This window comes from Vombatus ursinus, unplaced genomic scaffold (genome assembly GCF_900497805.2).
Source record: "Vombatus ursinus unplaced genomic scaffold, bare-nosed wombat genome assembly UNPS02014798.1, whole genome shotgun sequence".
In the NCBI taxonomy this organism is placed as follows: domain Eukaryota; kingdom Metazoa; phylum Chordata; class Mammalia; order Diprotodontia; family Vombatidae; genus Vombatus; species Vombatus ursinus.
The window spans coordinates 58,434,997-58,459,867 of NW_020954576.1; positions in this window are offsets into that span (position 1 = coordinate 58,434,997).

The following is a 24,871-nucleotide window of genomic DNA, read 5'->3' on the forward strand; positions in this document are numbered from 1 at the left end:
CTTTTCCTTCCATAGTGTTCCTTAAGTCACTAAAGTTGAAGCTATCATCCCTGTGCAGGTGTTAAAAATAAGCCCAACCTTCCCAACCCCCATTTAATTCTGAATCTCAGTTCATTCCTTTATATTACTGTTGTCTTTTTTAAAATAATATTTTATTTTTCCCAATTACACATAAAAACAATTTTTAACATTCATTGTTTTTTGTTAAATTTTGAGTTCAAAATTCTCTCTCTCCTTCTCCTCTCCCCCCACCCTAAGACAGTAAACAATCAGTACATCTCTGTTGTCTTGCTGTGATATCCAACTTACCATGGTAAAAGCTTAACTTCAACTTCATGATTTGAAGTTAGGAGATGAGTTTGAATCCTAGATCTGCCACTGTCCATTTGTAGGACACACAGCAATTCATCTCTTTGGGCTTCAATTTCCTCATCTATAAAATGAGGCAAGTAGACTGCAACATCTCAAAGGTGTCCATAGAGTGTAGTTAGAGCATTACCAGGGGTCTTCCTCTTTCCCTCAAAGAATGAAAGTGTGCTAGCATCCTTGGCTCATGCTTCCCATGGATGATCTCTAAGGTCCTTTCCAACTCTAGTTCCTATCATATCTATCTTATCCCTTTTTCCCCTCTCTATCCCTTATCCCTCCAATTTTGTTGCCACTGATAATTCCTTTAATTTTCTTTGCTTTCCAAAGCTAAAGCAAGTGTTTGCAGGAGTTAATGTATATCTTCTTGTCTCTCTCCTATGCGACCAGAATTGGCTATCAGTCAAATTGTGAGTCAGTTTTCAGACATTTCATTTCTTATCCCTTCATTTGGGTGTGTCATCAAATCTAACAGAAAATATTTCAATGGAAGGAAGGTAGGAAAACCTAGAATTTTTTTTTTATCTCTGTTCCTGGCTAAGAACATTACCTCAAGCAAGCTACTAACTTCTCTCTATCTCAATCTTTCCACTTATAAAATGGAGTTAATGGGAAATTCCCTTTTTATTTTAAAAGATGGTTCATTAATAAATGAAGTTGCATTGATATATTAAGGCATTGATTGACAAAGGAATATCAGGTACAGTCAAGACTCAAAATATACAAATCAAAGCATCTTAAATCTTCCTCAAAACCTAGATAAAATTTACCAGTGCACATCAGAAAATCACTGGGCAGTCAATCCCACCAAGATTATCTTTGGCAAAGGTGGTTAGGTAAAACATCCTTAGAAAAACTATGATGGATTCTTCTGGAAATCATCATGACAACACTCTACCTCAAAGTATCCAACAGAATTACAGCAAATCAGCACAGAACATGTGTTACCATACCCTATATTGAAATTATATGTTGCAAAAAAGAGAAATGGGAAGAAGACAAATCTTTCTAAAGCCCTTAAAGTATGTCAGCAGTATATTTATGGCATGACTGATTTGTTTTGATGGATGGTTATACCCTGTTGTTGTTCACTTAATCAGACACAACTGAGACTCGTGCATGATAATGATTGGTTCAGAAGAGAAATGTTGTCCAATTTTCTTAGCATTACCATTGATCTCAATAGTTTTATGCCATAAACTGGTTTTGGTGGAAAAGGGAACATTTGATGGGATAGAGAATGAGTGAGATATAGGTAACATTTCTCCCAAATCAATCCTCAACAAGCTCATAATTGAAGGTGTTGTAATTTTTTAAAGGAGAAGGCTGAAATTTTAACAACACAACTAATCACCATTCCAAGCAGAAAAGTGATTCTGGAGAAAATGATGTTTCTCCGTGGTGTAGATAATGAACTGAGCCCAGAGTGCCTCCAAGCTTCCTCACTCCAATGACAGTCACCCTAGAAATATATCAATAAGCTACATTGACTGTGTTCATTTTATTCATCAGAGTAACAGGAGAAGAGGTAAACCAGATAAATGACATAGGAAAATTACAAGTCACCATTGGCTACAGTGCCATTTTGGCTTTGTTTCAAAATCAGTCAAAATCAAATGATATCCATCACTTCATGGCCTTTGGTACAGAATAATCCCACTAACACAAAGTTATGTTCTCTTCTTGCAAGACTCCAAAAGAAGAATCCCACAGATAGGTCTCTGGAGTCAATTATTTTGCCTTTCTGATAGTGTTAATAGTACCTCCCCCAAGACCTATTCAACCCCATTCTCTTCCCTGGGGCAAAAGTGAAATGGGGAAGGAAGAAGAAAAAGAGAGTAATTTGAATTCCTCACACATATTTTGGGGGAAATGGCCCAGATCAGGAAGGTAATCAGTTTTTTTCCTATGTTGACATGCTGTGTGATTGCCAAAGTCTTTACCACTGTTTATTGGTGGCCAACAATATTCCCTTGTCAGCTGTTCCACCTAATTAAAGGCCAGTGTAGTCATATCCAACAATCTCTTCCCATGGCCCTGCTTTCCCTTCTCTTGCAAATCTGATTGTTAATTGCCCCGCTAGTTACCCCTTTCCTCACCCTACTTTTCAGAATTCTTCCGGTGACTTCCTAAAGTGGAAAGTGGAAAGAGTATTGGACTGGGGGTTGAGAGGACTGAACCCCAACCTTGCTCTGATACTTCCTAGTTGAATAATTGGGCAAGTTACTTAAACTTTAATAAGTTTCATTTTCCTCATGTGTAAAATGAGCATCATAATATTTGCACTGAGGGTCAGCCTTCCGTGGTAAATAGAACAATGGCATTAGAGTCAGTTGAACTCCCTTTCACATCCTGCCTTCATGTCTATATTGAATGTGGGACCATGGACAAATCACTTAACATTGAGTGCCCCAAGCAATTCTTTAGACCTCTAAGTTGTGTGGCAGGTGCCAATCTTGATTAGCAGAGAGTGATTCCCTGGGAGTTCCCTGTGCCAATGAAATTGCAGTGTCCAAAATCCTATGTATACATTTGGACTATTGATTTACCTCACAGGGTTAAGGTGAGGAAAATATTACATATCATAAAGTGCTGTATAAATTTTGTTTATTGCTATTTTTCCACATTTAAGTCAGAGTCTTGAATTTCAAATCCCTCTCTACCCACAGCTTTCCTTTTCCCTTTAAATAAAGTCCACTGGATTGTCTATTTCATGGCAAGAGAGTTGATTATTAACCCTTCTACCCATGTTACCTTGAGTTGGGGCTTTAGCTATTACAATGGAGCCTTAAGAGGGATTTATTGTTTTTATTAATTTATTTTTATTTATCAATAATCACTTCCATATGCTTTTGAGTTTAAAATTTTTCTCCCCCTTCCTCCCCACCACCCTCCCCAAGATGGCACACAATCTGATATAGGTTATACATTTACATTCATATTAAACATATCTTCACATTAGTGATGTTGTAAGTAGAAATTAAAACCAATAGAAGGAACCATCAGAAAGAGGAAACAAAACTCAACAGAAGAGAAAAAAAATAACAATTTGGTTTCCATAGTTCTTTCTTTGGGTGTGGATAGCATTTTCCATCACAAGGTCTCTGGAGATGTCTTAGATCTTTGTATTGCCAGGAAGGGTTAAGTTTATCAATATTAGTCATCACACAATGTGGCTGTTATTGTGTACAACGTTCTCTTGGTTCTGCTCACTTCACTCAGCATCAGACCATACAAGTCTTTCCAGGTTTTTCTGAAGTCAGCCTGTTCTTCATTTCTTATAGCACAATAGTATTCCATCACATTCATATACCACAACTTACTCAGCCATTCCCCAATTGATGGGCATCCTCTCAATTTCCAATTCTTTGCCACCACAAAAGGAGCTGCTATGAATATTTTTGTACATATAGGTCCTTTTCCCATTTGTGTGATCTCTTTGGGTTATAGCCCTAGAAGTGCTATTGCTGAGTCAAAGGGTATGCACATTTTTATAGCTCTTTGGGCATAGTTCCAAATTGCTCTCCAAAATGGTTGGATCATTTCACAACTCCACCAACAATGAAAATTGTTATGGAGGGGAGAGACCTTGAATAAAATATGCTTGCTTTTGTCAATGAAGGGAGAGAATAGAATAGATTGAAGAGAGAAGAGTATTTATCCATGTAGAACTCCTCAGCTGCCATGAAGATGGTATTGGGTGAGGGATGAAGAAGGGGGCTTTCAGATTGAAAGCAACAAAATAATAGAGGTTAAAATTAATCTAAGCCTGGATCAGATTCAGGAGGATGGAAGGACAGACATGAACTGATAGAGGACTTGGGAGTAGAAGAGTTTAGACTGTGTGAATAGGGATGAGAATTGTATCTAGGAAGTTTTCCACTAGCAACAAATACCCCAAATTTACAAGAAATGTGTCCTAAGTGGTTAGGGGTGGTGGTGATATTAAGTCACATAGTGGAAAGAAACAAAGACTCTGGGACACCACTGGGGAATTCTCCTCAGGGGGTGGCTGTGGAAGAGAGGAAGCAGACCAGGGTAATGGGGGAAGGGAATAAGCACTTACATATCTCCTACTGTGTGCCAGACACTGTGCTAAGTGCCTTTACAAATATTATCTTATTTGATTCTCACAACAATTGTTCAGTCATTTCAGTCATATCCAACTCTTTGCAACCCCATTTGGGGTTTTCTTGGCAAAGATACTGGAGTGGTTTGCCATTTCCTTCTCCAGCTCATTTTACAGATAAGGAGACTGAGGCAAGCAGGGTTAAATGACTTGCCCAGGGTCTCACAGCTAGTAAATGTCTGAGGCCAGATTTGAACTCAGGAAGATGAGTGTTCCTGACTTCAGACCTGGCACTCTGTCTACTGTGCTACCTAGCTATGCCCTAGCATATAACATAGATGCTATTATCCTCCCCATTTTATAGTTGAGGAAACCAAGGCTAACAGAGGTTAAGTGACTTGCCCAGGGTTGTATAGCTAGTAAGTGCCTGAGGCCAAATCTGAACTCAGATCCTGACTCTAGGCCCAACACTATTTACTGTGCCACCACCTACTTCAGGTGCAGGGGAAGAGGTCACAATAGTGTGCTTCCTATTTTAACTAGTTATTTTTGCTAGCTAGGTGCCAAGACCTATAGTTTCTAATCTGCTGAAAGCCTGCAAGAGCCATCAGTACCCTGGGACAAACATGCTGTTTTCCCTGCCCTAGTTAGGCCCTATTGAGGGCAGCCCCTGAAGGAGAGGAGTTGTAGACAAAGTGGAGATCAAAGTCCCGCTTGCTTGCTATGGCACACTGGGAAGGTCTTCATGATGAACTAAACAGGTAGGAAATGCTGATCTCCACCATACCTCTGTCTCCAGGCAGATCTGAACCTGCCGTTTAATATTTAAGGACATCTCTGGAGTCTGGGAGATACTCACCCAGTTTATGTTGGAATGGGGAATTGGCCAAATCATCTCTGCACTCAAAAAAGAGCTCAGTAATAATGGAGAGAGGTGGATTGATCTCTTCGTTTAGATTCTGACAAGTTTAATCTCGGAGTGGTCAAGAATTTAGGGCAATTGGAAGTCAGCTATGAAGGCCTCTCCTTCTCTCTTCATGAGTCCCCGGTGAGGAATCCAACAACCAGCTTGGCCTGTTGTTCAGAAGTCCCAGGGAGGACCCCTTTTTAACAACAGATAAGAGAATTATGGAAGAGTCTTTGGAAGAAAAGATTCTATTGATGAATTGTCCTACTGAATGATTTCCTCTAGAATCTTATAATTTGAACCTTGACAAAAAGGCCTTTTGTGTTAAGTAATGGCACCTGGGAAGGAAAGTACAGAGGGAAAACAATAGAATGATGTTTTTATGTTTCAATTTGTGATCCCTGGGATCTGATGAATGAAGACAGCCTATTCAATTCTATAATTATGCCAAGAAGTGACATTGAACAGAGAAGCAGCTTGGTGGTGCAATTGATAAAATAAGTGCCAAACCTGAATTTAAATCCTATCTGGGAACACTTAGCTAGCTGTTTTCCGCTCTGTAAAATGGGGATAATAATATCACCAACCTTGCAGGGTCAGTTTGAGGATTAAATGAGATAATATATGCAAAGCCCTTTGCAGACTTTAAAGTATTGTATAAATGCTAGCTCTCCAAGATAGATAATCAATCAATAAACAACAATAAAAGTGTGCTAGGCATAGGATAGTTAGGTGGTGCATTGGATAGAGTGCTGGCCCTGCAGTCAGGTAGACTCATCTTCTTGAGTTCAAATGTAGCCTGAAACATTTGCTTGCTGTGTGACCATGGGCAAGCCATTTATCCCTATTTTCCTCAGTTTCCTCATCTGTAAAATGAGTTGGAGAAGGAAATGACAAACCCCTCTAGTATCTGTGCCAAGAAAATCCCCAATAGGGTCATGATGAGTCAGGCTTGACTGAACAATAGCCACAAAATGTGCCAGGCAGTGTGTAAGTGCTGAATCCCATCATTTAGAGAAAATGTCTGAACTTTAAAAAAAAAATTTTTTTTATTAATTTATTTTGATTTATCAATAATCACTTCCATATGCTTTTGAGTTTAAAATTTTTCTCCCCCTTCCTCCCCACCACCCTCCCCAAGATGGCACACAATCTGATATAGGCTATACATTTACATTCATATTAAACATATTTTCACATTAGTGATGTTGTAAGTAGAAATTAAAACCAATAGAAGGAACCATCAGAAAGAGGAAACAAAACTCAACAGAAGAGAAAAAAAATAGTAATTCAACTTCCATAGTTCTTTCTTTGGATGCGGATAGCATTTTCCATCACAAGGCTTCTGGAGATGTCTTAGATCCTTGTATTGCTGGGAAGGGTTAGGTTTATCAATATTAGTCATCATACAATGTGGCTGTTATTATGTACAACGTACTCTTGGTTCTGATCACTTCACTCAGCATCAGACCATACAAGTCTTTCCAGGTTTTTCTGAAGCCAGCCTGTTCATCATTTCTTATAGCACAATAGTATTCCATCACATTCATGTACCACAACTTGCTCAGCCATTCCCCAATTGATGGGCATCCTCTCCATTTCGAATTCTTCACCACCACAAAAAGAGCTGCTATGAATATTTTTGTACATGTGGGTCCTTTTCTCATTTGTATGATATCTTTGGGATACAGCCCTAGAAGTGCTATTGCTGGGTCAAAGGATACGCACATTTTTTTAGCCCTTTGGGCATAGTTTCAAATTGCTCTCCAAAATGGTTGGATCAGTTCACAACTCCACCAACAATGCATTAGTGTTCCAATTTTCCCACATCTTCTCCAACATTTATCGTTTTCCTGTTTTGTCATGTTGGCCAATCTGATAGGTGTGATGTGGGGCCTCAGAGTTGTCTTGATTTGCATTTCTCTAATCAATAGTGATTTAGAGCATTTTTTCATATGACTATAGATGCCTTTAATTTCTTCATCTGAGAACTGTCTGTTCATATCCTTTGATCATTTATCAGTTGGGGAATGACTTGTATTCTTACAAATTTGACTTAATTCTCTATATATTTTAGAAATGAGGCCCTTATCAGAGAGACTGGTTGTAAAAATTCTTTCCCAATTTTCTACCTTCCTTCTAATCTTAGTTGCATTGGCTTTGTTTGTGCAGAAACTTTTCAATTTAATGTAATCAAAATTATCCATTTTGCTTTTCATAACATTCTCTATCTCCTGTTTGGTCATGAATTCTTCTGTTCTCCATAGATCTGACAGGTAAACTATTCCTTACTCTCTCAGTTTGCTTGTAGTATCGGCCTTTATATCTAAATCATGTACCCATTTTGACTTTATTTTGGTATATGGTGTGAGATTTTGGTTTCTGCCTAGTTTCTGCCATACTCTTTTCCAGTTTTCCCAGCAGTTTTTTTCAAAGAGTGGGTTCTTATCCCAGAAGCTGGGATCTTTGGGTTTATCAAATAATAGATTACTATAGTCATTGACTACTGTGTCCTGCATACTTAACCTATTCCACTGATACAACACTCTATTTCTTAGCCAGTACCAAGCAGTTTTGATGATTGCTGCTTTATAATACAATTTAAGATCTGGAATGGCTAGGCCACCTTCCCCCTGCATTTCTTTTCATTAGTTCTCTTGATATTCTGGACCTTTTGTTCTTCCAAATGAATCTTGTTATTATTTTTTCTAACTCTATAAAATAATTTTTTGGTAGTTTGATTGGTATAGCACTGAATAAGTAAATTAGCTTAGGTAGAATTGTCATTTTTATTATATTAGCTCAGCCTACCCATGAGCAACTGTTTTTCCAATTATTTAGATCTGATTTTATTTGTGTGAAAAGTGTTTTGTAATTGTGTTCATAGAGTTCCTGGGTTTGTTTCGGGAGGTAGACTCCTAAATATTTTATAATGTCTACAGTAAGTTTAAATGGAATTTCTCTTTCTATCTCTTGCTGTTGGGCTTTGTTGGTAATATATAGAAATGCTGATGATTTATGTGGGTTTATTTTATAGCCTGCAACTTTGCTAAAATTGTTAATTATTTCAAGTAGTTTTTTATTTGATTCTCTGGGATTCTCTAAGTATAACATCATGTCATCTGCAAGGAGTGATAGCTTTGTTTCTTCTTCGCCTATTCTAATGCCTTCAATGTTTTTTTCTTGTCTTATTGCTAAAGCTAAGGTTTCCAATACAATGTTGAATAACAGTGGTGATAATGGATATCCTTGTTTCACCCCCGATCTTATTGGAAATGCTTCCAGCTTGTCCCCATTACATATTATGCTTGCTGAAGGTTTTAGATAGATGCTATTTATTATTTTAAGGAAGACTCCATTTATACCTATGCTCTCTAGTGTTTTTAATAGGAATGGGTGTTGTATTTTGTCAAAAGCTTTTTCTGCATCTATTGAGATGATCATGTGGTTTCTGTTAGTTTTGGTGTTGATATGATGGATTATGCTGATAGTTTTCCTTATATTGAACCAGCCCTGCATTCCTGGTATAAATTCTACCTGGTCATAGTGTATTTTTTGTGTGATAAGTTGCTGTAATCTATTTGCTAATATTTGTTAAAATTTTTGCATCTATATTCAGTAGAGAAATTGGTCTATAATTTTCTTTCTCTGTTTTGACTCTTCCTGGTTTAGGTATCAGCACCATATTTGTATCATAAAAAGAATTTGGTAAGATTAGTTCTTTACCTATTTTACCAAATAGTTTATATAGTATTGGAATTAATTGTTCTTTAAATGTTTGATAGAATTTGCATGTAAATCCATCTGGCCCTGGAGATTTTTTTCCTAGGGAGTTCATCAATGACTTGTTCAATTTCTTTTTCTGAGATGGGGTTATTTAAGTATTTTATTTCCTCTTCTATTAATATGGGCAATTTATATTTTTGTAAATATATGTCCATTTCATTAAGATTGCCAAATTTGTTGGCATATAGTTGGGCAAAATAATTCCTAATTGTTGTTTTAATTTCTTCTTCCTTGGTGGTAGTTTCAGCTTTTTCATTCTTGATACTAGTAATTTGGTTTTCTTCTTTCTTTTTTTTAATTAGATTAACCAAAGGTTTATCTATTTTATTGGTTTTTTCATAAAACCAGCTCTTAGTTTTATTTATTAGTTCAATAGTTTTCTTAATTTCAATTTAGATGGGATTTATTAAGGACATACCTACTGTGTGCAAGGCACTATGCTAGGTACTGAGATTACAAAGACAGATAAGATACAACAGTTCCTGCTTTCCATTTTACTGGAAAGATACAGGACCTCATCTCCAGTCTTACTGATCTATATCTGGCCACTGGACCCAGATGGCTCTGGAGTAGAAATTGAAGCTGGCGACTTCGCATAGCCCTCCCTCACTTAAATCCAATTCACTTGCGTGTTATGGCATCACCTTCCTGATGTCATGGTCCTCTTGGAGAATAAAGGACAAGCAACAACAATAACCACAGGACCTCAATGGCTGAGGTTAAATTCTAAACTCCTCTTCTTCCTCTTCCTCTTCCTCTTCCTCTTCCTCCTCCTCTAGATAGCCAAAATATGGCACTATGACAAGAGATTTCACCAAGATAATTCCAACTCTTCAGCAGTTTCGCTGGTTAACTATGCCATTCTCTGTTTGCAACTTGAGTTAAATATTTCACAAATGGATGGGTATCTTTGCTGTCAGATGTTATTGTGTACCGTCTTTGGATTTACAGAACTAATGAAACAGACCATCTGTACACTGGGAAGCCACAATTCTCCCTTCTTGGAGACACATTCTCTTCCTTGATATGGAAATTCAACCTATGATCGAATCTGGGATGGGTCAGTTTCTTGCTTTTGAATCTGTGAATTTGAAGTCACTCCTGTGATCAGACAACATTCTGCTTGTACAAGACTCCCTGAGTGTCATATTCTTTCTCTTTTCTCTTATGGTTATTCCTCATACCATAAACACCATAAGTTCCTTTATATCACACCAGCATAGGGAAAAGGCGACTTTGTCCCAGGACGCCAGTATGGAGCAGAGGTACATAATTCCTCGGGGGGGGAGAGGTATAATACTCCCCCTTGAAGTAACCATCATCCTCACCCCATACCTTACTCTCCTGCACTGGACTATTGAGGGGTGCCTTTCTTCTAAGCCATCTTCATTCCCCATCTGAACTCCTGACTGGATATCCTGCATTAGAACCACTAGCCCCAGGAGAACCTGGCATATCTAGTTGGTTTTTTTGGGGGGGAGGGGGGCTAGGCAATGGGTTAAGTGACTTGCCCAGGGTCACACAGCTAGCGAGTGTTATGTATCTGAGGCCAGATTTGAACTCAGGTCCTTCTGACTCCAAAGCCACTGCTCTATCCACTGCACCACCTAGCTGCCCCGAGAACCTGGCATATCTACACCTTGAGAGACTGAACAGTCCAGCTAGTCCCTCCTTGTCTAGTCTTTGGTTTGGTTTGGTTGTAAAAATGCTAGATTTGGAGTCAGGAGAGCTGGATTCAAATCCTAGCTCTGCCACTTAAATAAGTCACTTCAATTATCTAGGCCTCAGTTTTCTCATCTGTAAAATGAGGAATTGGACTAAATATCCTTTGCTGTTATTCAGTCATTTGTCAATTGTGTCCGACTCTTTGTGACCTTGTTTGGGGTTTTCTTGGCAAAGATACTGGAGTGGTTTGCCATTTCCTTCTCCAGCTCATTTTACAGATGAAGAAACTGAGGCAAACAGGGTTAAGTGACTTGCCCAGGGTCACACAGCTACTGCCCGGGGTCTCTACACCCGGGCCATCGCTTGGATACTTACCCTTCCCGGTCTTCGGAAGTCTCTGGCCCCTCCAAGGGTGGAGGGGAATGACTAGACAGAACACCCGAGTTGGCAGCTGCACACGATTTATTGGTTACATGCTCTCCTGCCTCCCATGGTCCCGGCCTCTGCTCTCTCTCCTGCCTCCCGTCGTCCCGGCCTCTGGTCTCTCCCCGGCTCCGACTCCCGGCTCTACCCAGACACCCCCGGGTCCTGCTCTTATAGCCCTAGCTCCACCTCGTGGGTGGAACTTGCCCGAGCTCCTCCCATGTTCCTCCTTCGTAGGTGGAGCCAGCGTCTGTTGCTGAGGCACTCCCAGTACCCTTTTGGGCAGGTACTAACCTCCAGGCGTCTCTTACTACCCTACAGGAGGCCACAGTCCAGAGCTGGGCCCTGACAAGCTACTAAATGTGTGAGGCCAGATTTGAATTTAAGAAGATGAGTTTTCCTGACTCCAGTGCTAGCACTCCAGCCACTATGCCACCTAGCTGCCCAAATGACCTTTACATTCCTTCTAGTTCTAAATTTATGATCTTTCCCCTGGCTTCCAAAGGGTCTCCTCATATAAGCCTTAGTCCAGGAGTGGGGAAATCTGCGGTCTCAAGGTCACATGTGGCCCTCTAAGTCCTCAAGTGTGGCCCTTTGATCGAATCCAAAGTTTGATTCAAAGTTAGAGGGCCACACGTGGCCCCAGGGCTGCAAGTTCCCCACCCCTACCTTAGTCCATACTCCCTGGTGCTGCCGGATTAAATGAACAAAAATGATCATATCAAAATCATAAATCTTGGCAAACCTAGTATTACCATACCTTAGAAGATTGTAGTATCTAACTGAACTCCAGCTTAGTGCAATACCTTTCTGCCACCCTATTAACTTGATACAATCTCTCTGGTCCCAAGTTTACCCCCTTCCAATAGGTTCAGAGATACAGAGCTGAAATAAATCTTAGAAAGACTATCAAGTCCAATACCCTCATTTTACAGGTGAGGAAACTGAGGTATGAGGAGGTCAAGTTACCCATGGTCGCATAACTGGGAAGTCTGTAAGAATTCTAACTTGGGTCTTCCTGACTTCAAGTCCAACGCTCTATGCCACCTAGCTGCCACTTTTCAAACACTTATTTATTTGCAATCGTATGAACCAAAGCTATCAAATCTCCAGGAGTATAACGACTTACTAAGAAATCTTTTAAGTCTTTGTTTAAGACCTTTATGAATTAAATCTAGAAGTACCACTTTCTCCTGGGACACGTGGTGCGGTAGCTAGAGCAGTGGGTCAAGTATCAGAAAGACCTAAGTTTGAATCCAACCTCAGACACTTACTAGTTATGTGACCCTGGGCAAGGCACTTAACCTCAGTTTCCTCAACTGTAAAATGGGGATAACAATAGCATCTACCTGCTAGGTTATGAGGATAAAATAAGATAATATTGGTAAAGCACTTTGCAAATCCTAAAGCTCTATAACAAATGCTAGCTGTTATTATTAGTCTGGTATGAATTTAAAAGATTAAACATCCTCTTTCAGATTCTCTGCTTTCACTCCCATTCATTCATCTTTTTTGACTCAACAAATATTTATTTAACATCTACTATGTGTAAGACAAGGTACTACCTTTATGCAAATACAAGCACTAATATATTCCAGTCTGCTTTTACTTACTCTTATGACTTAAAGACTATCTACTTCATAAACCAGAGACTTCATCATCTAGTACTTTATAAAACAGTATTGATAGTTTCATTGAATAACATTATTATACAAAAGCTAATACCTATCACTTACCCAATATTAATTATTATATAGAGGTAGCATGGGGTAGTACAATGGTCCCCAATGTTTTTGTTGTTGTTGTTCAACAAACCCCTTTCAAAAACAACAAAAATGTGTCATAAACCCCCAGAATGATTTAATATATGATTTATGATATTCTCTTTATTTGCAGTCAATAAATACTTAAGTGCTTATAATAGCTGCAAAGTAACTCTAGTCTAAAAAAGCTCTAAATTAAAATTTATATTATATAATGGTTCAAATACACACATGCTATTGTCACAGAGGAAAAATAGAGTTGTGACATAATGGGGTAATTATTTACTTCTTAAGAACTATTAAAGAATTTTTAGCGAGAGCCCCTTAGACCATTGTAATGATCTCCCAAGGGGTTCCCTAACAACTATGTGGGAACTCCTGGTGTGGTAGGTAGATTGTTTATTGAGCTTGGAGTAGGAAGGCTAAGATGCAAATATCACCTTTAAGACTTACTGTCTAACCCTGAGCAAATCAGTTAACCTCTAAGTGCCACCCACAACTCCCTAAGACTTCTCTACAGTTGCTACAAATAGCTCACATTTATCTAACTCTTCAAGGCTTAGAAAGGCTACATATGTAGTAACTCATTTGATGCTCCAAACAGCTGTCTTAGGTAGGTGCTACTACTATCCCCATTTTATAGATGAGGCTCAGATGAGGTTGTAATTTATCCAGGGCCACACAGCTAACAAGTGTCAGAGGAGACTTCAAACCCAGGTCTTCCTAATGTCAAATCCACTGCATCTCTCTCTCTCTCTCTCTCTCTCTCTCTCTCTCTGTATATATATATATATATATATATATATATATATATATATATATGTATCTCTGTGTGTGTCTCTGTCAGTTTCTCTCTCTGTCTCTGTGTCTCTGTCTCTCTCTGTGTCTGTCTCTCTGTCTCTGTCTCTCTCCCTCTGTGTGTCTCTCTGTCTGTCCCTCACTGTCTCTGTCTCTCCCAGTTTCTCTGTCTCTCCCAGTTTTTCTGTCTCTCTGTCTCTGTTTCACTCTCTCTGGGTCTCTGTCTCTGTCTCTCTCTCCCCCACACACCCCCCCCACCGCCCAAGGTTTGAAATGCAGTGGTCTGACTGCACCTGCCTTGCTCCTTTTCCAACTTCAGCTGCTTCACCCCTTCTTAGGCACCTGATGGCCCCACACTCCGAAGGCCTGACCATGTTGGTGCCAGATAGCGCAAACAACTGATCAGATTTCACTCGTACTGCAGCTCAGAACTCCTGAGCTAAAATGCTGCAGCAGCCTCCCCCTCCCCAGTAGCAGGAATTATAAACAGGTGCCACCATGCCTGGCCTCCACCTGCTTTCAAAAGGGATTTAACACAGCATGCAACGTTAAAACACATAAAATGGGACAGTTAAAGAACAAGAACCAACTTTAAGAATGCTTCCATTTATTGACAGAAAGAGTAAAGATGTAATAATAAACATAAAATAGTTCAAATGAGATCATGCATGTGAAAGTACTCTAAAAATTTTGAAACCTTATACAAATGTAATAAAATGTTAACAGGAATACTGCAATTAAATCTCCTTGCAGATTTTCCCTGCTTGACTGGGATATAAACTCTTTTAATATCACTCCATGCTTCTACTTCTAAGGAGTTGAGGGGCTCTGTTTAACTTGAAGTTTCCTCAGGAGGGTACTAGCCTTTCTGCTCAATAACCTGCCTCTAAATTCACTAGAGAGCCTCCTTGAAGCCTTTTCTAATTAACCCTCCTGGTTCTCAAAATTTCATTACTCTTAATCCCTTTCAGCATTGGTATGGGTATGCCTTGCTTTATAAGATGCAATAAAACATCATTAATTCAGACTAATTGGGGGGAAGGCCAGCCAGCCTAAACTGAGGAAAAAAAATGAATTATGGAATATTTTTAAAGAAATACAGTGGGTTTTTTTTTTTAAATCTCAGTTACATGCAATAATTCACTAGATTTGCAAAGCCCTGTCTGAGATAATTCCTTTGGGAATTTGCTCTAATAAATAGATTTAAATTATTTTCAATTAGCATATGAATTATTTGCATGAAAATGGCATTTCTGACCTGCTTAAGGATGCTTCTCAGACTTGTGAAGTGGAAGGGACACTGGCCTTGGAGCCAGAAGGCCTAGGCACAAGTCCAGGCACAACCGCTTAGTAGCTCTGTAACCCCGGACAAGCCACTTCCCATGGTGCAGCTTCCTCCTCTGTTTGACAGAGAGGGTAATGCTTATGCTACCTACTTAACAGAGTTCTATCAAATAAGATAATTACGAAGAGTGTTTATGCCTGTAAAGAGTTACATTAACATAAGCTATTGTTATTGGGGGGGGGGAAGAATTAAGGGCTGTACCACAAAGCCTAACTAACCTTGGAAACCAGAAAGTTACTTTGGTGACTCATGCACCCTAAGGTCAGTGAACAATGGATACCTTTCTCTGCTCTTGTGAAGACTCATGATGTACACTTGGGCTGTGTCTCCCAAGTGTGGAAGCCAGAGACTACACCAAAATACAGAAACAAACAATAAAATGAACATATTCTCACCCTCTGCTCAAATAATAATAATAGCTAACATGGACATAGAGCTTTAAGATTTACTACATGCTTAGCTCAGTTGATTTTCACAATGCTCTAAGGTAGGCGCTATTATTATCCCCATTTTATGGATAAGGAAAATGAAGCTAAAGTAAATTAAATGCTTTGCCCAACTAGTAAGTGACTTAATCAGAATTTGAATTCAGGTCCTCACTGACCGCATGTCCATTGCTCTAACCACTATGTTACTCTATACATTATGATCTTCTCTACATTATGATCATTATGTATCTGGGGTCAACTGACCACATCAAGTATTTTTAAATTCCTTTAATCAATTTTAATTTAACAAATACGTGTTTTCTAGGAGGTAAAAAAGGCAGTAAAGAAAACAAAAGTGGGAAAAGCAGCTGGATTCAACTAAATTCAGACTGAAGAGATTAATAGTTATGTTCACACAGTTGTAAAAAAGCTAAAGGATTGATTTACAAGGTATATGAAGTAAGGGAAGATACTGAAGGTATGGGAAAAACCTGAGACTTTATTAATATCAAAAAAGTTAGTGGAGAAAATATTAGCTACTCACTTCTATTACCTCCTATATAAAAGTTTTATGAAAATTAAGTTTAATTAAAATGAAGACATTCAAGAATTTTCAGTTATATATCTGCTGCACATGGTGCCCCTTTGAATACAGCCTAATATTGCATTGGTTTTCTTGGCTTCCATATTATACTGGGGGCTCATAATGAAGTGACAGGCCACTCAGATCCCCAGAATGTTGGGTTTGGGTTTTTTTTGGACAGGCTGTTCTCTATCTATGCATCCTACATCTTGCACTTGTGAAGCTGACTTTTAGAACCCAAAAGAAGGCTTTATATTTATTTCTATTAAATTTAATGATATTAGATTTGGCCTAATACTCTGTCAGGGGTGGGGAATCTGTCAAGATCTTTTTGAGATCTGAGCCTATTCCCCACTACATCAGCTATTTATTCCAATTTTGTGTCACCTACAAATTTGATAAAAAGTAACATTCCTTCTTTTATCCAAGTTATTGATAAAAATGTTAAATAACACAAAGTTGAGCATAGATCTCTGGTACAGTCCACTGAAGACCTCTTTCCAAATTGACTCTGTCGTTATTTTAGTCATTTTCAGTCATCTGACTCTTTGTGACTCCTTTTGGTGGTTTTCTTGGCAAATGTACTGGACTGGTTTGCCATTTTCTCCTCCGGCTCCAAACTGACCATGAGTCATTAATAACCAATCTTTTCTATTCAAATCACCTAGACCAGTCCCAAATTCACCTCACTCTACCATCAGCCCATGTCTCATCTTTTCCATGTGAAACTATATCAAACGTTTTGCTTAAATCTAGGTAAACTATATCTACACCGTTTCCCTGATAGCTGGTTGTCCTTCATTCTTGAAGAGGACCAAAATGACGTCACTATGTTGGGGTCAAGGTACAGTGTGTTCATCTGTGGTCGATCAGACCAGTACGAGCTTGGAACACTCTGCCACAGGTAGGGCACAAATAATCCATATGAATATTCAGAGTGGAAACAGTTCTAAATTTAAGCTGCTCAGATCTCTTTTGAGCTACTGCAACTCTGCTTCACTCATAGAGCACAGCGCCTTCTTTGATGTGGTCATGCCACGCTGGGTGATCCTTTGCTAGTGTGTCCTATGTCACACAATCAATTCCGAAGTTCTTCAAAGGGACCTCGAGAGTATCCTTGTATCGTTTCTTCCGACCACCATGTGAGCCCCTGCCCTGAGTGAATTCTTCCCCGATAACATACCGGGGTCGGCAGCTATGTGTGGCCACACACCAAGGGCTGAGAAGGGAGCAAGTAGAGCAGATAAGGGGCAGGGACAACAGAAATGGGTCACATCCCCTGTTCCAGTGTTGTCACTGGCGTGCTGGACAACAGATGTGTTAGTCCTTCTGTACTCTGACCTGGTTAGATCACATATAGAGCATCATGTTCAGTTTTGAGCTCCACATTTTTGGCAGGCCATTGATAATGTGGAGAGTGTTCAGAGGAGGACTATCAAGATGGTGAGGCTTTCTAAGAATGTGCCGTATGAGACTTTCATGAAGAAACTAGAAAAAATACTGAGACTGAAGTAGAAAAGACTGAAAGGGATAATGCTCTTCAAATCTTTGAAGGGCTAAAGAAAAAAAACCTCCTGACATCTAGAGCGATCCTAAAATGGAAAGGGCTACCCTAGGAGGGAGAAGGGTCCCCCTCACTAGAAATCTGCAAGAGAAGTTTGTCAGATATGTGGATCATATCTGGATATGGATGTCAGATAAGAGTGGATCAGATTCCAACCATCCAAGACAATTCTGAAGGAATCACGATGAAAAACACTATCTACCTCCAGAGAAAGAACTAACATAGTCTGAATGCGGATTGAAGCACACTTGTTTTCATTTTTTTGTGGGAGTTTTTGGGGGAAATGTATTTTCTATTACAACATGACTAATACATAAACATATTTTGAATGATTGCACATGTATAACCTATATCAAATTGCTTACTGTCTCAGGGATTGGGGAGGGGAGGGAGGTAGGGAGAGAATTTGGAATTCAAAATTTTTAAGACATGTTTTAACATGTAATTGGGGGAAATAAAATGTTATTCAAAAAGAAAACAAAGGACAAACAGGAAATATCACTAAGTAAATGGTTATGTTTAATATCCAAAAAAAAAAAAAGTGTATTGGATTCAAAGATGGCCTATCAGGTCCCTTCTGATGCTGAGTCTCATTGATTCCGTGTACATGGTGTATTAAAGAGAGGCAATTATCAAGTATGACTCCAATGTTTCAACTCTGAACTATTAGAATGGCTTCTTAGCTCAGCATCTTCTTCAGCATTCTTTTTCACTGTGTTGATTTGTGGGTGAGTGAAGAAAGAGACCATGAAGCAAAGGTAAGTTTCAACCAGGCCCTGCCCCTGGGGTTTTACTGTCCTTGTATTCCCAGAAAGTCAAAAAAGCAAGAACGTGTTTAAGCAGCAGAAGGTGGATTATTTGTTTCTTTGCTATATGGAAGCTTCAGAAACAATAAATGTCTTAGAATGAATGAAGAAACTGGGATTCTTACTGTCTCCTAATACAGATTCTTAATTTAGGAAGTTGGAATGGATCTAGCTAAATTAGAAACCAAAGCAGTCCAGACCTTAACATGATTAGTTTCTGGTGATAAGATTATCTCATTTCTGATAACCCAATGTCACTTTTACACATATAACCTTCTGATTGTCTCCTAATTATATCTTCAAATTTAAAAAGGAATACATGACCCTCAGTTAATGAAGGTGTCATTAACTATTTATGTATAATTGTTTTTATATTTGGAATCCTTCTCATTGTTGGTAAAGTTACACTGTGCCAGGGTTGGGGGGAAAAAAGAAATTTTTAAAAAATGAAAGACAGGAAGAATTTGAATGTTATAGGAATTCTAAGGACAACCTTCTAATATTCACATAGACTAAAGAAGATAGAGGTAAGTCATGATGTTTTTTTTTTAATCCTTAGAGAAATTTTAAAATTCATTTCTTTTGCTCTGGACCCATGCTTTCATCAGTATGAGGGATTTCCAATGTGGGGCCTCTTTTCACTGCACAGACTTGGCAACTCAAGTAATTTATTGTCTTAGTGAGTTGCCTGGGTAACCGAGGAGTGAAGTGACTCACTCATATACACAGCGGCAGCACATGTGAGAGGCAGAATTTGAACTCAAATTTTCCTGACTCCAAGGTTAGCTCTCTATCCATTGCACCATATTGTTTCTCCCTTAGAGAAATGCCATTCCCAAATTTTGTCAGTTACTTAATGTCCATAGTATACTTAGTTATGTATATGAAAATACCAGGTCTGGTTAGCATCAATTTACCTGTTACAGTACAGTGATATAAGTGCTTAGAATATACATACATAGAAAAGCCAAGTAGGTGGTATGGTGGATAGAGTGCCAGACCTGGAGTCAGGAATATCTGAGTTCAAATCCAGGCTCAGACACTTACTAGCTATGTAACCCTAGGCAAGTCACTTAACCCTGTTTGCCTCAGTTTCTCATCTGTAAAACGAGCTGGAAAAGGAAATGGCAAAACACTCCAGTAGCTCTACCAAGAAAACCCCAGATGGGGTCACAGAGAATCAGACATGACTGGACTCAACAACAACAACAAACATGGGCAAGAAAGATGTGGAGAGGAGAACACTTTGGGGAAAGTACTTTGTTCATCTTATATAATAGCTTACTTATTAGGTGGAGATAGAGAATATGCTGGAGGGAGTGTGTAAATATAAACTACTATTATTATCATCATCACTGACATCTGCATTACATAAGCAATGGTTCTAAGTGCTCTTAAATCACCTGTGTTTTGGAGATTGACTAAAAGTGCTACCTAAGTGTTATTATTTCATTAAATGTATATACATCATCTCCAGTTACTGCCATCATTAGGAGTCAAGCAAGAAGGCACAACTGGCAAACTCCTGATTCAAGATGAAGATGGTGGAATGGATGGTATTCAATACCATTCACTTCAACAAATACATTTCAAGTGCAGGGCACTGAACTAGACTCTAGGAATACAAAGATTAAGATGACATAGTGCCCACCCTCAAGAAGTTTACTTTCTATTATAGTGTACCACCAATAAACAAAGAGCTAAATACAGGATGATTTGAGGAAGGAGAGAACATTTCCAGTTAGGGAGATGATTGAAATCATGCCCATAAAACTGTTTTGGGTGGTATAATGCCCTATTCAAATGTAATGTGCTAATGATGATGATGATGATGATGATGTCTAAATAAAATGTGAGCTCTTTGAGAGCAAGAATTGTCTTTTCTATTTGTTATTTCCAGCACTTAACACAGTGCTTGGCACTTAGTGTTTAATAAATGCTTTTCCATTTCATTCTAGCCCAACTCAATTAAATACTAGTTGTAAAGCAACATCATCTCCATTTTACAGATGAGGAAACTGAGGCTCAAAAAAAGGCAAATAATTTGCCCCCTGCCCACACAGCTATTAAATGTCAGTCAGAGGACTTTGAATTTGATACAACTACCAATAGAAGGTAAAGCTAGGTAAAGAAGTTCTCAGAATGTCAACATCATTGGAGTCTCTCTTGCTGTATACTTACTGTTTTAAGTGAACTTCTAAAATTAAAAGCATTATTTCTACTTCCAAGATTGCATTCGTCTTGTGGTGAATGTGACTATTCAGTTGCATAGAGATCTCAATGAGGGTTATGTGGCCATTCACAGGCTCTGAAACACATTTTCTCTGTGTATTACATCACATAGTGCTAAGTGAGAGATGATGAAATTCGAGTGTGTACCTGCTTTCTGCAGCCTAATCCTCTGTCACTTTAAAAGCAATTTGCTCCTGAGTAGGATAACACTCCATTTGTTTTTTTCCTTAGGGATTTTAAACAGCAAGCTTCTCCTCCTGGTCAGTGATTCATAAACCACTCTGTGGCACACCATGAGGCAGTCTCTGCTATATGCATAAGGCCTTACTCGGTTTATTACAACTGTAGTCTCCTATGCTCCGCTATGCACCTCTTAACTTCTGCGATCCAGTCTGAAAATTATGGGAAAGACTTAAGGGATGCACACTCTGGGTCCAGAATTTTATGCTCTTAGAATATAGGAACCATTTCTAGGTAACTCTAGTGGAGTACCATAAATAAATAAGCACCTAATAAGGATCTTTCGAAGGTAAGTTTGAATCTGTCATAGGTAACTCTGAGGAGAGTTCAAGTCAAGGAAGGCTCATTCATTTGGTTAGAAAACGACGAGAGTAGGGACTATTGTGATAGGAAAACTGTAGACCAGAAGCTCATTGAGCTCATGCTTTCTTTAGGTTTTGCACCCACCCCGCCCTCTAAGCCTTCTGCTCTTAATGTGGAGGGGTAGGGATTCCTGCTCTGAGGACCCTGGAGAAAACAGTCAATCATAGCTAATTACCACAAAGATCATACAACACTTCGATGAAATGATCTCAAAATCCTGCATTGACGATAACTGAAAAGAAGTGACAAAGCTATTGTCACCTTGGAATTGATTTTCCCATAGACAGCACAGTATAGGTCAGCATCACCACCTCTAGCTTCTAAATGAAACTTAGACCTTGGTTAATATGACCAGCAGAAACTTAGAGCTGGATGGAACTTTGGACAGATTATCTAGTACACCTCCCTCATTTTACAAAAGAGGAAACTGAATCTCAGATAAATTAAATGGTAAGCTCAAAGTTAATTTACTAGTGGAATCTAGTCTCCTACTTGGTGCAGTTAAAAGAATGTGGGATTTAGAATCATTTGAACTGGGTTTGAATCTCAGTCCTGCTATTTACTATCAATGTAACCCTGAGAAAGGTCACAGTTTCTTTATCTGTTAAATGAGGAGATTAGGTTAGATGACCTCTCAAATCCCTTCCATTCTAAATCTAAGATATCGCTTCTACTCCAGTGCTCTTTCTACTTTATGTGCCACACTTGAATAAAATGGTGCTAAATTCTTAGAGAACATATACTAATCAGAATGTAGCAAAATTCCAATGTATTGCTGGCCTCAGACATTTTACAGATGAGGAAACTGAGATGGAGGGAGGTTAAGTGACATGTCCAGATTCATACAGCCGTTACTTGAGGCAGGATTTGAACTCACGTCTTTCTACTTTCCCAATGCAACACTTTATCCATTTTACCAACTTGCTACCTTTAACATCTAGAAACAGACGTTATGATGTGAGAAATGAGTCAAGATGGACACCTCTATGAATAAGTATGACACTTCAATGGAATTTCATTCTATCAAATAAAGTGAAAATTATAACCAGTACCAGACCTATGTTATAGGGAAGTTGCAGATAGGCACTGGCTCTCTGACTTACAATCTTAGAGAGTTGACCGGGACATTGAAAAGCTAAGTACTTCTCTAGGGTCATACAGCCAGTATGTGTCAGAGGCAATACTTGAACCCAGGTCATTATGATCTTGAGGGCAGCCCTCTATCCTCTGCCACTCTTCTTCTTGTTGCAACTTATATGAAGAATAATTGACCAAATCTAGATGTAAAGGTGAGCAGCTAGGTGGTGCAATGGATAGAGTGCCAGACCTGGAGTCAGGAATACCTGAGTTCAAATCTAGCCTGAGAAACTTACTAGCTATGTGACCCTGGACAAGTCACTTAACTCTGTTTGCCTCAGTTTCCTCATCTGCAAAATGAGTTGGAGAAGGAAATGGCAAACCACTCCAGTATCTTTGCCAAGAAAACCCCAAATGGGGTCACAAAGTGTTGTTCATAACTGAAAAATTACCAAAAAGCTGTAAGGAACTACCTAAAGAAAAATTACCCTGGACTTGATAGATTCACAGAAAAATTCTATCAAACTTTTAAAGAACAGTTAGTACTCATTCTTCTTAAATTATTCTCAAAAACTGAAAAAGAAAGAATACTACCAGAATCCTTTTATGGACAAATGTAATCCAAATATGTAAACCACGGAAAGATAAAACATAGAAAAAAAAAAACACTGTAGTCCAATATCATTAATGAATATTGACTCAACAGTTTTAAACAAAATCAAATCAAACAGATTACAGAGATTTATTCAAGAAATCATTGTAACAACGTGGGATTTATACCAGGCATGCAAGGGTGGTTCAACATTAGGAAAGGAATCAATATAATTAATCATACTAAAACCTAGAACATCCCAAAACACATGATCATTTCAAGAGATGCAGAAAAAGTCTTCAAAGAAGTACAATACACTTTTATGCTGAAAACCTTACAAAGTATAGGCATAGAGGTACTTTTATGATGTCATAATAAGCAACTATCTAAAAACCAAAAGCAAGCATCATATGTAATAGAGATACACTATAACTTTTTCCAATAAATATAGGAGTGGAGAAGGGATACCCTTTGAACCAGAGACTCTATCACTGGGCTTATACCTCAAGAAAGTCATTGATAAGAAAAAAAAAGTCCTCACATATTCCAAAATGTTTGTAGCAGTACTTTTTGTCATAGCTAAGAATTGGAAACAAATTAGATGCCCATAAATTGGGGAATGGCTACACAAAGTGTGGTATGTGAATGTAATGGAAAACTACTGTACTACAAGAAATGATGTGTATGATGAATACAGAGAAGCCTGAAAAGATCTGTATGAACTGATGCAGAGTCAGAAAAACAACATATACAGTAACTACAATGATATAAATGGAAAGAATAGCACACCAAAAAATCAAAAGTAAATGTAACAAATTATAAATATCAAGGGTGACTTGAATTAAGATATATAAGAAGACACCCCAATATACCCCTTGGCAGAATTGGGAAATCCACAGATGTTATACATTGCACTTTTTTGGACTTTTTCAATGTATCAATCAGGTTGATTTTCTTTTCTTCTTTTAAAAAATTTTTTTGTCATATGATATGGCTCTCCAGGAGGAATAAGGATACATGAGATAGTATGGTGATATAAAAAACAGAATCATCAATAAAAAATTATTTTAAAAAAGAATAATCGACCAATTGTGAATTCAGAATCAGAAAAAGAAATATACATTCAGCAACAACAGTCCAGTAGTAGGGGCAGCTACGTGGCAAAGTGGATAGAGCACAGGGTCTGGAGTAGGGAAGACCCAAATTCAAATCCAGCCTTGAACACTTACTAGCTGTGTGACCCCTGAGCAAGTCACTTAACTTCTTGCCTTAGTTTCCTCATCTATAAGATGAGCTAAAAAAGGAGATGGCAAACTACTTCAGTATCATTGCCAAGAAAATCCCAAATGGAGTCATGAAGAGTCAGACATGACTGAACAACAACAAATACAAAAGTGTACCATAGAGATTAAAGAGATGGCCTTGGAGCCAGGAAGACCTGAACAACACCAAAGGAACAGCACTATCTACCTGGTACTAGCCACCACACTGAGCTTAAGCAGTGCCACCTCCTGATATATTTGCCTTATTTCACGATTCTGCAATGTTGTCCAATAAGCCCCATTGTGTCCTCCTGATTCACCCACCCATCCTTAGCCCCGGAGTCAGTAAAGAATCTGAGTAAGAGATGCAGAAGTTTCTAGTATGAGCTTAGCTTTTTAACACTAAGTTGTTAGCTGTTGGAAGCACTATAACTTCTTCCCTTTTTTTTTTTCCAAAACAGAAGCAAAAACCAATGGAAAAAAAAAGAAAACAAAGGACTATTAGCAGCTACCTGTTCTTGCTGTCACCCAAGTCCTGACCCCAGGAGGGGCAATTACTACCTACCTCCTCTGTGAACTCCCCAAGCTACCTGTGACCACCC